Consider the following 17,756-nt stretch of genomic DNA (forward strand, 5'->3'; position numbering starts at 1 on the left):
TGGCCTGTAAGTGATGGAGCTGGACTCAAACCCAAGCGGCCGGACTTTAGAATCCTTGCTTTTCGGCAGCACACTGTATTGCCTCTCTGTTATCAGAAAAGAAGGAAGAAGAAAGAGGACATGGCATGCTGAGAAGTCCAAAAGAGGTACCTTCTAAAGAGAGAAATGGTTGGTTCTCCTGTGGCACTGCAAAGGTATAAATAATGCACGTATGAATTGGGACTGATACCAACCAAGTTCATGGCTAAGAGACTATTGGAGTGGGAGCACTTGCTTCTGCAGGCCCTGAAGTCAGTAAGAACATTTCTCTAAGTCATGTAAACATTTTAAAAGTACAGCTTACCAAATTAGAGAAGCTCTCTCGCCAGACGCTTATCTCAGTGTTTTCTCAGTTGATTTCCTGGACAGAAAACTCAAATACCAGATAGTCCAGTTCAAAACTAGACCCATGAGAATCCTCACTGCGAAGGAGCCTGCCAGCATTCCACACTGAATCATCCTTCTTCAAGGTGAAAGCCAGCCCAAGCCCGAGGCAACGTTCTTCAAGGCTTCCACTGCTTCCCAGCCTAGGTAGAGAGCAACCATAAAAATGAAGGCCCGGCTTGGGCTCTTAATTTGGCAACTTCATCTCCCATTTACTGTTCCCATGGTAGAAGTTACCACCCCTTGAGTCCTTGCTCGGGGCCAGGTAATCTCTACTCTGACTCATTTAATTCACCCTTGAACCCTGTGAGCTAAATATTGACATTGTCGTTTATGAATGAGAAAATTCAGGTTCAGAAGGATTAAGCAACTTTTCCCAAGTTACACAGCTAGCAAGAGTCCGAGCCAGGGTTTAAACCCCAACCGTTCGACTTACAAGGCCCTGCTCTTCAGCACTAAGTTACACAGTTGAAGTTGTCAAGAGAGCGTATTTGAAGGGCAGATCCAGTAACAACTTGTCATGGCCCTATGATCCCTTTTTCCAATGCGACATCCCTCACGCCCACAAGAGAATAAAGATGAAAATGTTCTTTCCATCACAGGAACCATCCTTAGGGACAGGCACAGAGAGACTAGGTTCAGGAAAAGCACTCCAGTTTTTATTTCAACAGCTTCATTTCAATTCTTTTACTTTTGAACCAAGGTGAACTGCTACAGAGTCCAGACCCTACTCAACCTCCTTTTTTTCTGTCTTCTTTCTTTCCGCCAAAGTCTGAACTAGTGAAGGCAAAAACAGGGTCTGTGCGAAGAACAATCCCAGTTTCAGTTTTCCTAACTCATTCTCAGCTGGACGGATTCCAGTAGGTGGTTCACCAGAACTAATTGCCGCTCTCACGGCATTCTGATGACTGCTTGGATCCTGTGCCTCTTCTTTGAAGAACAAAGTCAGCCAGGGAACAGGTGTTGGAAGGTGGCCACCGTCCCTACCAGCACAGAAGAACTCTCTGTGTTGGTGGTCTGCCCTTTGGAAGCTTGGATTTGTTGCTCTATAACTCATTACTTGGTTGGGGCTGATGGTGTTACAGATACAGATACATCATAGTATTATTTGATCTTTCACAGCGTTCATATGATATTGAACTTTCAGAATGTGCAAACCTAATTTAGAATATAATAAACAGGCTTAGAACTTTCCAGCTCCCCATCATGCCTATATTTCTACGTCCCCTGTTTGAAATGAGAAAGCCATGGCCAGTGTAGTAAAAAGCCCACCCACATAGACTTTCTCTTGAGTCCTCCTACCTGAGCATCCATCCTGCCACGACTGTAGATGAAGCCCTTATTTCTCACCTATTCCTTTTCTCTACTCTTCCTGCTGTTTTCACTACCTTCAAGGTACCACCCTCTAGACCATTCTCCACACTACATCCAGAGAGGTCTTTCTAAGACAAACCCTTCTCTGGCTCCCCATCATGTTCAGGATAAAGACAAAATTCTTGCTTAGTAAAAAACAAACAGGGACACCGGCGTGGCTCAGTGGGTTAAGCCGCTACCTTCGGCTAGGGTCATGATCTCAGAGTCCTGGGATCGAGCCCCACATCGGGCTCTCTGCTCAGCAGGGAGCCTGCTTCCTCCTCTCTCTCTGCCTGCCTCTCTGCCTGCTGGTGATCTCTCTGTGTCAAATAAATAAATAAAATCTTTAAAAACAAACAAACAGGAAAGAGAGAAGGGAGAGAGGTCATTTTTTAAAAAATTATATTGACTTAACCTATAGCACAATACATTCTTCTGGAGTAGAATTCAGGGATTCATCACTTACATACAACACTCAGTGCCCACCACAAAAAGTGCCCTCCGCAAGCCCTTCACCCATCCATGCCATCCGCTCACCCACCTCCCTCCATCAACCATCACTTTGTTCTCCATTGTTAAGAGTTTAAAGAGAGGTCGTTTACTGGCTGATCCAATCTTCCATCACTCAAGAACCACCTCGACTCTGTCCCCTTTGACGGGCCCCCTCCTAGCATGTTCCCCGTACTGTTCCATCCTCCCCATCGAACTGGCTAATTCCCACACATCCTTCAAGGATCCACACAAGCTTTGTCTCTTTCAGAAAGCATTTCTCTATCAGACTCCCCAGAGTAAGTTAAGAACCTCCCTCATATTCTCTCAAAGAAAGGAAAAAAGAAGCGAATACTTCTCGTTACAACTCCATTGTTACCGTCTGCTCACTTGTCTCTTTCCTTCATCAAAATCGAGCTCATGGGAAATATGTCTTCCTACTCACTCTTACGACCCAGCCCCTAGAATAGTTCCTGGCCATGATTTTTGAGGGAATGAAGGAATGAAATTGTAGATAAATGTCCAGGTTGCTGAATCTAGAAATAAATGGCAAACTCAGATAATATGTTGAGAGGAGTTTAATAAGCCCACCATTAATAACAATGTACACAAGGTGAAGGAAAACCATAAGAAAAAATGAAGCATCTCTGGGGCCAGCTACAGCAGGAGCTGGGACCATCTCTAGGCCTGAAATTACAAGGAGAGAAAGTACCTCCCAGATGCCAAAAGAGTCACCACAGGGAAGGGTCGATGGACAAGGGATAAGCTCTGTGGTAGTCTTTGGTAGAGTATGTATCCAACACACAGTGACCTGGAGCCATGGGAGCTGAGAGAGTAAATGCCCTAAAGTCTCTCTCTTCCCAAACTCCAACCCCCTGCTATTGCCTCTCACTAGCCAAACCACCAAAAGCCACAGGGCAAGGGGGCCCTTGATGCCATCAACATGGGTCAACTTCCCCACACACAGAGCAGGGTGGGGAGAGATTTGGAAAAGCAAATGGAACATATCCAATACAGTATGTTTCCAAGAATAGAACCATTGATGGAATTCTAAAGGTTAAGAAGTTCAATAATAACAATAATCAGAGAAAAAATTTATCTTCCTTGTAGCTGGTAAAAGAATTGCTTCTAAGGAGAGAGAAATAAGCCAGCCATTGATAAACCAGTTGTTACAAAGAAGAGAGCAATAGTTTTGCACCTGTTGCAGAAGAAGCACCTTTCTCCAGATAATAAAGGAGAAAAGGGGAAGGAAAATGGGGTTGGATGCATTCTTTGGGGCAAGTTGAAGAGGGAGACAATGACTGAGGACTGGGAGGGAAGAGGAGAGATCAATCGAATGGAGGTTTTCCAAGTGAGAGTGTGGGCACTCTGTGCAGCAAAGTATCTTTCCGTGGTCATTATGAATCCAGAGTCAGAATTTTTTAAAGATCATTATATGCTCCCTGTGAATGGATTGTTTGTGGAAGTTAACGGAGGGGTTGGGTTTATTTTGATCAATATTAGTACCAGGGTGCCAAAGCAAAGGCCCAAGAGGAAAGACACATTTCTCAGTCGGAGACGGGCCTGGGGTCCCGAGAAGTAAAGAGACTGAGTGAAGACCACGGCGTTAGAGGAGACGGAGGAGGACTCGAAACCTGGGCTGTCTGGGGTCGAAGAGGTCGCTGCCTGTATTCACCGCAGGGATTTTGATGGATTCCTGTCTTACATTTAGATCTTTCATCCATTTTGAGTCTTTTTTTGTGCATGATACAAGGAAATGGTCCGCTTTCATTATTCTGCATGTGGCTGTCCAGTTTTCCCAACACCATTTGTTGAAGAGACGGTTTTTTGTCCATTAGACATTATCTGTTTTATTCACCAGCGAATGAAGGGATAAAGAAAACAGGGTATATACATACAATAGAAAGCTATTAAACTTTTGAAAAAAAAGAAATCCTGCAACATGCAACAACATGGGTGAACCTGGAAGACCTGCTAAGTGAACTAAGCCAGCCCCCGCGGGACAGGTACTGTATGGTTCCAGTTATGTAAGATATCTCAAATGGTCAAACTTACAGAGGCAGAGAGCAAAATGGTGGTTGTTGGTTGGGGGTTGGTCAGAAGGACGAGGGGAAAATCAGGAGTTCCTAATCAATGGGTTTAGAGCTTAAGTAATGCAAGATGACTAAGTTCTAGAGACCTGACAGATAATGTTATGTCTATAGTTAAAATCCTATTGTGTACTTAAATATCTGTCAAGAGGGGTGCCTGGGTGGCTCAGTCCGTTAAGCGTCTGCCTTCGGGTCAGGTCTTGATCCCTGGGTCCTGGGATTAAGGCCCCTGTTAGGCTCCTTTCTCAGCAGGGAGTCTGCTTCTCCCTCTGCCTGCTATTCTCCTCCTGCTTGTGCTCTCTCTCTGTCTCTGACAAATAAATAAAATCTTTTTAAAATCTGTTAAGAGAACAGATCTTATATTATCTTACTATAATATAATAAATATAATTATATATAATATGTAACATATATAATACATATAATAATGTAATATAAAAACAATATAATAAAAATAAAATAATACATAATAATAAATAATAACAAATAAAAAATAAAATTTTTTAAAATTAAAAAACCTAGGCTGTCTGGTTCTAACTTTTGGGCATTTCCTATGTCGATCTGTTTCCTTCCATTCTGGCTCTAAGGGCAAGTGAGAAGACCTAGGAACCATGGCTGTGTACTTCTCATCATTTACAGATACATACTGATTAAGGGCTAGAATTTATGGAGGACATACCATGTGCCAAGAGCTTTACGTGGATTATCTTGTCTAATCAAAGTAACCCAGGAGAGCTTCTATTACTATCCCATTTTACTGACATGGAAATACATTGGAAAGATGAGACAACTTTCCCAAAGTGCAGACTTAGAATTCAGAACCCCAACTCTGCCTGTCTGTATTCATAAATTATCTCAACAACTGTGAGGACATTTACTCATTTTGAACATCTTCAAAGGGAGCATTTATATTCTTTTAAACGAAAACCTACAAATCCAGGTGTTTTTTGATGCTAGGTTGCCATCAGCTCTAAAATACTATGGATCTGTTATCAAGTGTCTCTCTTGATGTTTAGCCCTAATTCCCGCTGTCTTGCATATCACAGTAGCTGCTGCCACAGTCTTTTTCACATGTGCTCTTTTTTTTTTTTTTAATTTATTTTCAGCATAACAGTATTCATTGTTTTTTGCACCACACCCAGTGCTCCATGCAATCCGTGCCCTCTATTATACCCACCACCTGGTACCCGGACCTCCCGCCCCCCACCCCTTCAAAACCCTCAGATTGTTTTTCAGAGTCCATAGGATCTCATGGTTCACCTCTCTTTCCAATTTCCCCCAACTCCCTTCTCCTCTCCATCTCCCCATGTCCTCCATGCGGTTTGTTATGCTCCACAAGTAAGTGAAACCATATGATAATTGACTCTCTCTGCTTGACTGATTTCACTCAGCATAATCTCTTCCAGTCCCATCCATGTTGCTACAAAAGTTGGGTATTCGTCCTTTCTGATGGAGGCATAATACTCCATAGTATATATGGACCACATCTGCCTTATCCATTCGTCCGTTGAAGGGCATCTTGGTTCTTTCCACAGTTTGGCGACCGTGGCCATTGCTGCTATAAACATTGGGGTACAGATGGCCCTTCTTTTCACTCCATCTGTATCTTTGGGGTAAATACCCAGGAGTGCAATGGCAGGGTCATAGGGAAGCTCTATTTTTAATTTCTTGAGGAATCTCCACACTGTTCTCCAAAGAGGCTGCACCAACTTGCATTCCCACCAACAGTGCTCTTTGAAATGAGACAACCTGGGGCAGCTTTCAAATCCCACAGAGCTTCCTCAAGGCCCCATATGTTGGAAGAGGTTCCCTACAGTGACCTCTGCAGCAGCTCATCTCTCCACCACAAACCTGCTTCAGATCCAGGAGCTCAAAAAAGGCAGAAAGTTTTTCAAGAAGGAAGGAAGGAAAGGAGGGAAGAAGGGAGGGAGGGAGGGAAGGGAAGAAAAGGAGGAGGGAGCGTTGTTCTTCTCTGTGGTGCACGTTCCTAGCGGCAGTTCTCCAATCACTTGGGTTTGGTTGTATTTAATCCCAGTGCTACTTCATCCAGTAAGGGTAGTATCTAGTCTTTATCTGGAATGTTCTTAATGAATAGTATGGTCAAAGACACTGATTTGACATGTCTTAGTTTTCCCTAAAACACTCTATCCAGGGGGGAACCTGGGTGGCACAGTCGATTAAGTGTCCAACTCTTGATTTCGGCTCAGGTTGCAGTCTGAGGGAAGTGAGATTGAGCCCCACGTCAGCGCGGGGTCTGCTGGAGTTTCTCTCTCCTCCCTCGTCCCCTCCCCTCACTCTACTCTCCCTCTCTCTAAAATAAATAAATAAATCTTTAAAACACTCTATCCATGGACATTTAGTAGACATTTAACATCACTGTTACATTTCCTATCATCTGAGTTTTGAGATGGCATTGTTACTTTCATTTCATAGACGGTAAGAAAATGTCACCTAGAAAAGTAAGTGACTTATCTACATCAAAGTCAGTGGCAAACCTGGGACCAATATCCAGTGTTCCTGACTCCAGATGAGATTGATTCATCTCCTTAAAATATTCAAAGCTTCTATTGCCTACGGAATAAATACCAGCACTTAAATAGATGCTTATTACGTATTTATGAGATTCTGGTACCTAGTAAGTAGCATTTTTTTCATGCCGTATGTGAAGGTAAGAAGAAGCATCATCCTTCCATTACAACTCCATAGCCCAGTGGACAAAAGCATTTGCTTTGGAGTCAAAAAGCAGAATTTAAATCCCAGCTCCATCTTTGAATTTGGGGACAAATACCTTCACATCTGTGAGTTTTCGTTTCTAGAAGATGGTCGACCCTGCTAGTTACCTGCTCAGTGTTCACTCTCCTTTGTGTCTTCTAGCAGAAAGCTGACTTAGCTCAGAGCATCAGTTTGCCAGGTAGAAACACTGGCTTCTCCAACTCCCTCACAGCTACGGTGCCTACCGCCCATGTGACAAAATTCTGGGCAATGACTCATAAGCTGAGAGTTTCTGGAAAACTCTGTTTCCTTCAGTAAGTGCCCTCTGGCCTCCCCGCCAATCTTCAACTTCTCCTTCCCACTTGGCTCCACTTTCCCTTTTGTTTTTTTTTCAGCACTTGAATATTCTTTTCCATATGCATTTTCATTACCTTATCTCATGGATGAAATAACTCGTTAGAGGAGAACTCTTCTTCCTTTGATACAAGTCAAAGGTACATTTGCAAACAACCTCCTCAGCGCCTCCCTGGAGAGCCTGCTGAATCGGGGTCTTACTTGAAAGCCCAAAGTTTTTATCCGTTTGTGTTTTCAGAAACTCTGTTTTTGAAGAACAACTCATAATCCTCTGCAGATGATCCAGCCTTGGTTTCCTTCTCTCCCTTCCTTTGCTTTAGTCCTAAAGATGTTGAGCACCTTCTCTGCCCAGGGACAGAGGAAGGAACTGGACACCTTCCCTTTGTCTTTCAGATCCAGTCTCCATGCTTCCCAGTTGTGCTTTCTTCCCAGAAAGCAGGCTTGATGGGCTGTGTGACCGGGCTCTCCTGCTCTCTGGCTTCTGGTGTGGCAAACAGGGAGCCCTTGCAGAGAGCAAAGGGACGAAGGAGTATGAGGTCCTGACTCCCTCTTTTAAGTGAACTGTGTCCCCTCAACTGAGGTCACGGATCTTCTCACAAGTCTTTTCTGCTTCATTCCTTTACTACAGAAAAAACCAACCCAACAGGTTACAGATTTCAAGCTTTTCATGCTTTAAAATTTCTTGCTGACTAGAACATATAGACTTCCTTTATCCTAGGGTTTTAATAAAGGCATTTCTCTTTGCTAAGATTGGGAAACTCAAACTAAGGGAAGACACTGAGTGAATATACATTGTCACTCTTTTCGAGGGTTAGTCTTTAGCTTTTCAGGCCTCGAAACGAATTTTCTCAGTGTACTCAGTGAATATTTATTTCACAAGGACTGATTCGCTCTAACCAAAGTAAAAAGAAATTGATATGTAAGGCATAATGCCGGCTTAGAATTTAAAATATGTATGATATAGGAACATCATATATGCTATATTATGAGAACTGGGGAATGAGGGTACCGCTTGCAAATAACAGCAAAAAAATAAACAAAAAATAATGAAACCATAAGAACATTATTTATTGTTTATTCAACAAGGTTGATCAGTCTCATCAACATCACCAAGGTATTATACCATTTAGCATGTTTGCTTATGGCCTCATGGTTACAAGAGGGCTGCCACCGCAGACATCAACATTGCATTCAAAATCAGAAAACAAATAGCTGGTTGGAAGAGAGGGAAAATGATCTCTTCTCAAAAGGCTTTGTTTGTCTTTTACCCCAGTTAGCTTCCCAGCGGCCCCATGGGCAAGAATCGGGTCTCATGACCATTCTAATTGTCAGGGAGGCTGAGAAAGCAAACATCTAACTGTCCAACTACTATTCAGTAGTAGTTGGGTCAGCACCGAATACAAGATCTGGAAATGACCTTGGATAGTGTACCAGCGGGGGAAGTGTGCTGCACAGGCCTCCCCTCAACAGAGCTCACTGCTCAGCTTTGAGAGGGCAGTTGGCTGACGGCTTCTAGCGCAGTACCTTAAGGATATGCTTCATGTTCAAGCCAAGGCCATGCTGTTCCTGGGTAGCCCCAGCCAGTACTGCGCAAACTGGGAGTACTAGGGTCTGGGCGTGTCTACCCAATGCAAGACTTCTCTCAACTTTGCTCCAGTGCGCCCTGTTGAGCTGGTCGAGGCTTGTTCAGATCCGACATCATGGTCTGAGGCTCTCCCTGCACAATTCTGCTTCCTTCCCCATTTCTTTTCACAGGTGTCACATTGGCACTGCGGCCTGAAGACTTCCCCTGCCCAGTCCTGTTTCCTCTCCCTTTATCGTTCATGGTCATCACCCCCAAATACATCTCTGTACTCCTAACTCTCTCTCAGCATCTGCTCCCTACAGGAGTTGAGCTGAGAGAAAAAGATACATCAGCAGAACTGTTCCCTATAAGGAAATCTCCATGGAAATCAAATATTTGTGCTAAGAGAATATAAGATGAGAACAGACCAGCCTCCTCTGACTAATCCATTTTCGCCATGAGGATATTTGTAATGTAGGCACACCTCTCTTGCGTGTGGACATCCAGACTCCCAGACCACACTGGGGAAGAGAGTTGATCTCTAATTCTCTGACTCCTGTTTTTTAGTTTCCATTCAAATCAACCCTGTTCTGTTGGCTTTTGCTTTCTTAACAATGTTGATTCCCACATGGAATGCCATAGAGCCAAGCCCTGTTTTCTCACCTTGGGACCTGGAAGACATTCTATTTTGTTTTTTGTTCAATTCTTTGTTTATTTTGTTATTGCTTTCAGGATAATTCTCCAAAACCTTCCAAACCTCCCAAACACTCTTCCGTCGTGTACTGACTCTACAATTTCAGTTCTCCGGGTTCTGAAGAAGTCCCACTGCCACTCCCTCTCACGTCTTTCCTAGTTCCACTGCAGCCCTTTACAATGCTTCCATTCTAGAGCGAAATTTGCTCTGAGGAACCCTCAAGTAGCTTCCTTTGTTTGTTTGTTCACTCAACCTTCATTTATTAAGCAGGTGCGATGTGATAGGTCCTCTGGCAGGTGCTGGGCATACAGCAAAGAGGAAGACACGGGCATTCTCCCCAGAATCTCACAGAAGCTGTTTTTGAGTGAAATAAAACTAGAAAAAAGGCCAGAAGAGATGAGATGTAAGCCAAAAGAAGCGTGAATCGCTCATCAGAGCTTTTCCGCAACCTAAATACTTTAAGTTTCCCATCCTCTATGAGATACAACTTCAGAGATTTTCAGAGTGATAAGCCTCCCTACATGCACTGGATATTAAATATGGATGTAGCTTATTTGCTGCCAATCTATGCTGCTTGTCATTGTCTGTCGCCACCCTTTGATGGCCTTGCTGATAGCTGCCTGCCTGAGATGGCTTCTCTCTCACCAGGGCTTGAAACTTGATGGAGCTGCCCAAACGGTGACTATTTCTGCACAGGCACACTGGCAGCACGCTCCCAAGGATGTCTGTGTTAAAGCACTTGGTTTCAGACTGTGTTTGTCCTAAATGTGTTCATTTCCATTTGTTAATGTTTATCATTCCATTTTCCCACCATAATTATCTACATAATCATTTATCAGTTCTGTCCCTCTAAGTAAAAATTAACAAAGCCCAAGGCAGACTTGACTGGATCAAAGACTGAGTATAATCCTTAAGAAGATTACAACTAGAAATAATGACAGTCCTCTGGTCTAGGATTTGGGAAACACTCTCCCAGAAGACAAGAGTTTTAAGTTGCTTTTGCATTTTCTTCTTAAGCTTTGGAATGAGAATGACAAAGCTACAGTGGACCTCAGAAAGTCCCCTTGCCCAATTTCTTCACTTTAGAAAGTGGAAAATTAGCTCCAAAGCAGTAGAGTAACTTGCTTAGGTCAGACAGCTTGACAGATACAGGGCGAACACCCCAGATTCCTCACTCTCAGTCGGGCTCTTTGCAACAGCTGTGCACGCGGAGTTTGCCCGGCTGCACTGGCTGCCGCCGCGGCTAATCCGGCTTTGTCCACATTTTCACCCACCGTGCAGCCCCTTTCTTTCATCTTTTGTCCTCTGCAGTTTCCTCTCCTTCTCTCTTGCCTCCCCGTCCCAGGATGTTTTGCATTCCTCTCAGTCCTGCGTGTTTCCTATCCCTGAAACTTTTTTTTTTTTCCCTGTCTTTGTGATCAGTAGAGGAAGAAAACCAGTATGTGTGTCTATCTTTGTATCCTCTATATTTAGTACTAAAAAAAGAAAAGCTTGATGCATATAGAAATTCCAAACTATCTTTAAAATTATAATTCTACAAATACACTAGAAAGTCTCCTGGAAAAATAATGCTACTGAATTCCCAGGGCTTCATACGAAAGCATGTCTGGGAGAGCAGAGTAGGTTTTCAAATGATTGCACGGGGCCCTCAGGACTTCAAGGAAAGATATCAAGTTCCTGTAGGGGACTTACTGTCTTCTGTAATATAATCAGATCAAAATGTAATGGGTGATAGCGTAGCCATGGAAATGGAAGACTGAGGAGAATTTTATACACAACAAAACAACGAAGTCCCATCACATTAACTGCAGAAAGCTGCTTGGAGACAAGCTGAGCCCCAAATTTTATCAGGGCTGCACGGGATGTTGCACAGAACCAAAACCACTGTTCTCAGTCCACGCTTCAGTTTCCTGGGTGGTCTGCTGGCAGGAAGGGCATGCGTCTGATGGCAGGCATTAACATTCTAGATCCAAGGAAGGGAAATCTTTGAATATCTGGTACACACGTTTCCTTCCACTAAGAGGCTGTTGCACTCCATGTGTTAGACTCTAGCTCAGGGCCTACGGAGCTGATATTCTGACCTGGACCTCGACCTCCGGTTGATATAGGAAAGGTGTTAGGGTTCGGAGCCGATGGCTAGGAAAGAATTCTTGAGACATCTTTGGTGCAAACCTGGGGCAGGACCCGTGGGCAGAAGGAGTTGCGATGGGGTCACGAGGAGTGGTCCATTATGTACTTTCAAGCTGGAAAGGGGTTAGGGACAGCATAAGTCTCTAAGGAATTTTGGGAGCAAGGTTTCCAGGACCTTGAGAGGGCTAGCCATTGTTGGGAAAAGGTCATGTATTACCGACTAATAACTCTAATCATGAGACCCTTCAGATGTGTATCAGTTGGTCATGTGCTTGGAGGGTGATTGCCAGCACATATCTTGAGGGGCTGAGATAAAGGAAGTTGTATATGTTGGAGTTACAGGATCCTGGGGAGGGGTGGAGGTCAGGCTGGGATTGCCTTTGCCCTTAACAAAGTGTCAACACTTGAGGCAGTTGAGTGAGTCCCCAGAGGAATGTCGCTTTGCCTGTTTCAAGGACTCGTCAGTGGGCTGTAGGTAGTAAGGACATTTCATCATTTTTCTTCGGCCTTTGTTTCCCACATCCCGGTGACCCCATAAAAGTACTGTTACCATGAACATGGCCCTAATGTCTAGCCAGTTTCCTCCTTTAGCATTTTGGGGCCCTTTCCAGCTTCTGCAACTTGATAAACCTCCAAATACCTCCTGAGCATGATTTTGTGGCTTTGGGTTTGGTAAGCTATTTGCCCTTCAAGAGTGCACAACCTTGTTGATTTTGTAGTGGGTACTAAAGATTTGAGGAAACAGATAATTAGATCTACATGCCTCTGTGCCATCTTTTTTCACATTCTTCTAGTAACATCAAAAAAGGGAGGGAAAGTATTCCTGAGACATGCTGGGACTGGCCACAGGTAAGCAAACCAAGTTCCCTCTGCTCCCCAGACAGAGGAGAAGCATATCCTGTAGGACCACCTCACTTCTTGCTTTAGCAGCCCTGGCTGTCCCTGAAATCCCAGAGCCCTGGAAACCGCATACAGAAGCTATGTCACTGAACCTCAAAGAGGATTCCTGCCCTAAGTCCAGGCCACAGCTGTTGAGCAGCTGTGCCATTGTGCCCCAAAGCTGCTTAGTGTAAGATGCAAATGAATAGGGGATTCCAAATCTATGTGAAGAATACTAACCCCTGAGACAGCCTCTGACAGATAATATATATCATGAAAACATCCATGGCATTAGAATGGTAATGGATGAACTTTTGATTTGTATTTTGTTTTTTTCCATAAAAGTTATGCACTCAAATCTTTTCAACTTAACCAAAAATGAATGAGAAAAAAAAGAGAGAGAGAGAGGAAGAAAGGGAAGAACTATGGCTGCTGGTATACCAGAAGTACGGAAGCGGGTACAACGCGGCTCCCTGTCATCCTCCGCTCCTTCTTCTGCCCAGGCACTCCACGCAAAAACAGCATGAAAGTCTTCCCTGGAGCAACCAAGATAAACGTCTGCCCCTGGGGGCAGGCCCCAAGTTCAGGCACAGTACCACCTCTGAGAGTTGGCACCCTGTCTTACCTTTGATCAACTTTCCTTGTGGGACACGTCAACCTTGTGCCTCTTTAATGTACAAGATGGGACAAGAGCTTGAGACAGGCAGGTACAGCTGCAGGCAGGGCTCTCTGCAATGCTGGGCAGAAAGGCTTTTTTTCTTCTGCCCAGGCCCAAGAAGAGCCCTAGGGTTGTTGGCCTGCTACATCCTAGGAAAAGGTGTCCTGGCCTTCTGGGGATTTGGCATGTGTGCTGCCCAACAGCAGGCAAGCTGGGACCTGGAGCCAAAAAGAACCATTTGGAAAGCAGGCAGCAAGTTATTTTCTAAACCCAGCTTTCGGGATCAATGCTTACCTCCTCTCCTCCGTGTCTTCTACAGTGACCACACCCCATGAGCCCTTTAGGAATCTAATGATCCCAGGCACACTTTCTAACCTCCCCCTGCCCCATCTCCATCAGAATCCCCGGGGTACAGAAGTAGGGAAACTCCCTGACACACTCAAGGATGGGAGAGTAAATCCATACAAACTTTCAGGAGAACAAACCCACAATACATAAAGTTTAAATGTACATTTCCTTAGAATACACCCAGGAATTTCACTTCTAGAAATGTATTCTAAAGAGGGGCGCCTGGCTGGCTCTGTCGGAAGAGCACACAACTCTTGACAGTGGGGTTGTGAGTTCGAGCAGCACACTGGGTGTGGAGATCACTGAAAAAATAAACTTGAAAAAAATGTTTTCATGTGTCCTAAAAAAATGATTATATGGGTACACAGAAATGTATGGATGAGAATGTTTATTGCTGTTTTATTAAAAATACTGAACAATTAGAAACAAAATATCCGTTAGGAGAGGCTCTTAGTCACATGAACACACAATGAAACACTCGCAGCTGTCAAAAATAAGGAAGGAGACCCATACCAGTTACCCCTGATATATGGCCTAACGCATCGTGACGTGAGAAAAGTAGGTTATAGAAGTAGAATCCCACTTACATAGTTTTTAAAAAGTTTATATGCTTATGCTTGCCTAAAAAGAATCAAATGATAAATATTTGGTTGCTGGTATCTGCAAGGGGTGGCCTTGTAGGTATTATCACTTTTTCTATATTGTTTACATTTTTAGAAAGGAGATATATTAACAGTAAAAATATTTTGATGTATTTTTTTTAAAACGGTCTCTCAGGAAAATACACGCAATCCCTTCACACTGACAACCACCTGTATCTGTAAAGAACTTTGCAGTTTGCAAAATACTTTTTTATTTTCTCCGTTAACTTGCCCAGCCCTCACAGCACCGTGAGGTAGGAAAGGCCGATCTTAGTACTGTCAAAGACAAGCAAGACTAATAGGAAACAAACTGAGGGTTGCTAGAGGGGGGTGGGGAGGCGGTGGGGTAACAGGGTGATGGGCCTGGAGGGCACGTGATGGGATGAGCCCTGGGTGTCGTATGCAGCTGAGGAGTCACTGAGCTCTACCTCTCAAAGTAAGGATACAGTGTAAGCTCACTAACTGAATGGAAATAAAATAAGTTAATAAGAAAAAACTAGACATGAATTCAAATGATGAAAAGAGACAGTAGGAGGAGAAGGAGCTGAGCAGAGGCTCAATGAAAAATCACAGAGCAGGTGAGTGCAAACGTGCTGTGGCCAGCTCTGTCCACGCTCCAGCAGCTACGGAAGTTAGGACTATCCTCCTGCAGAGGCTGGGAGATGGCGGCCCTCCCCTACCTCATGATTACCTCACAGAGGAATGGCTTTCAGATCACTGAGAAAGACACTCCCGAGTTACAAGGATACTGCACATATCAAAAGGCTAGAAAAAGGATTTGCAATTGTCAGTCCTTTGTAGTAAGTGCTGTAGGAAAGGGAGGTCAGCGGCTGGCCAGAACAGACAGGAAACTCTCCTGTCAGCCACCGGGGCTGGGGAATGGGGAATGGCCTGGCGAATGGCCTCAAGCTGCCTGTGAAAATTTGCTCAAGTCTCTTCGTGCAGGGATTCGGATGGAGTTGTCTTGTCAAGAATTTTTGCAATTCTCAGGATCTCCCCTTTCCAGATTAAAAAATATGCTTGGAGAAATTATGTGCTGTCGCACCTTGGAGATGCACCACGTGGATCTCCTTCCAGAAAGAACCCGCCATTCTGCTGCCTCGAGGCCACCCAAAGAGCCTCCAGTGGCTGCCCATTCAGGGCCACCCGAGCATCCACGCTGAAGCCACGTTCTTTGGGAACAGACTGTGGTCAGTGACTGAGCACGGGGAGCGCTCAGCCTGGCCATTTCCACACAACATGGGGCTGTTCTCATGGGCAAGGTGTGCTCCGCAGTCCCAGGCTGGGCGAGTCTCTGTCAGGTCCGCATCACAGCCCCGGGCTCTCGCTGCCAGCCCGCCCTCCCACATTCTGGTTCACAGGCGCCACCCACGAACAAACCCACTGCTCTTCTGGCTTCGTCTCAACCTCTGCTGCCTCAGGTACCCAAAGGCACACATGCTCTCGTTCAACACCAGCCTCTCAAGGAAAAGGTACTCAAACCATCGTTTCTGAATCTCATTAAGGTGTAAACCCTGTTCAAGACATTTGCATTTAGTCAGATGGAAAAATCTATAGCTAAAGGAAAGAGTTTCTAAAAGTGGGAATGACAGAATGCCCTATAGGGAAGCCGGGATGTGAGGGGCACAGGAAAGAGGCTGCACCATCAGAGCCTCCTTGGAATGACAGAAATCCCACCAAATGGTCTTTAGTTCCACCCAGAAGATTAGAGAATCCATTCAGAGGCAAGGCTAGGAGGCTACACTGAGCCTTGAACACATTTCTGTCATTGTGCTTCCTATATTGCATAGCGACTGGCATGGCTGCCTTGCATTCGGAGTATGAGCTTCTCAATGTAAGACCTGGTTTTTGTTTTGTTTTGTTTCATTTGTTTTCGTTTCAGAGGTAGAGCCCAGTGATTCATCAGCTGCGTGCAACTCCCGAGGCTCATCTCATCACATCACGTGTCCTTCTTGGTGTCCCTCCCCCGGCTGCCCCATCCCCCACCCCCTACCCACCTCCCTTTTCGCAACTCTGTTTGTTTCTATAGTTAGGAGTCTCTTATGGTTTGTCTCCGTGTCTGATTTCATCTTGTTTTATTTTTCCCCTTCCTGTAGGGTCTTGTTTTGTTTCTTCTATCATACAATTTCTTCTGTCATATAATAATTTACTTTCTCTGACTGACTTCTTTCACTCATCATAATACCCTCCAGTTCCATCTGCTTTGTGGCAAATGGCAAGATTGCAGTCTTTTTGATGGCTGAGTAATATTCCATTACACGTGTGTGTGTGTGTGTGTGTGTGTGTGTGTGCACCTGCATGTGTACCGTATCTTCTTTGTTCATTCAACTGTTGATGGACACTTGGGCTCTTTCCATAGTTCAGCCATTGGACATTGCTGCTTTAAACACTGGGTTTCAGGCGCCCCTCAGATCACTGCTTGTTCCTTTGGGTAAATACTTAGTATAATTGCCAGGTCATGGGATAGCTCTATTTTTAACTTTTTGATTCATTTTTGCATCCTCAGCCCTTGAACAGAAGTCAGTATGTCATAGTAGCTCAATAATAGTTGAATAAATTATTGGGTCTCACTTTAGGGAAGTAAGAAGGTAGGGCAACAGTGGGGTAATAATTACCAGAGCTAATAGTTACTGGGTGTGTATCGGGCGCTGTTGCAAATTCTTCGTCATGTATCATCATGTCATTCAGTATACGCGGTAACCCCACAAGGCAGTGTTGGCTGGTGGTGATGTCCATGAAGCAGACTCGGAGACAAACTTTAGGGTACAGCGTGTTCATTAGGAAGCACGCTCAGGACCCGCATCCATGGCAGAGAAGGGAAAGAAGCAAGTTTGGGTGCAAGAAAGTGAGCCTCAGGGCAGGCCCAACGGTAGCCTCAGCCAAGCCACAGGGAGCTCCGAGACCAAAATCATCCACCAGGCTGTCCTGGGTTGGACCGAGGTGACCGAACCTTTCCACATCCTCTCACCTTAATTTGCCATAGATGCGGGCCCTCCTGGGCAAGACACGACCTTGGTTGGGGCTGCTCTCGGGGTGTTGTTGCCCAGGAGGGGTTTTTAGCTGAAGGTTTTGTGCCAAAAGCTCTCCCAACAGCTGGGGCATCTAGGCAACACATTTCTGTGTTCAATACAAGTAGGTAATGTTACTGACCCTTTACATAGATAGAGAAACTGAGGCACAAACACTTTAGATAACAGCCAGTCAGGTCACATACTGAGAGGCCAAACTGGGATCAAACCCAGACCGTCCAGACCGTCTGGTGAGAGGGAGAGTGTTTCTGATCACTACGTCTTACTCAGGAGGAAGGTGCACAATTGGGTAGCCATGGGTGACGGCCCCCTGCCTGCCTCAGTGTTGTCGTGAAATCCTACCTTTGGAGAGCGTGAATCCATCCTTGCTCGCGTGGAAGTTCATGTTTCCG

Source organism: Mustela lutreola, chromosome 1, assembly GCF_030435805.1.
Source record: "Mustela lutreola isolate mMusLut2 chromosome 1, mMusLut2.pri, whole genome shotgun sequence".
In the NCBI taxonomy this organism is placed as follows: Eukaryota; Metazoa; Chordata; class Mammalia; order Carnivora; family Mustelidae; genus Mustela; species Mustela lutreola.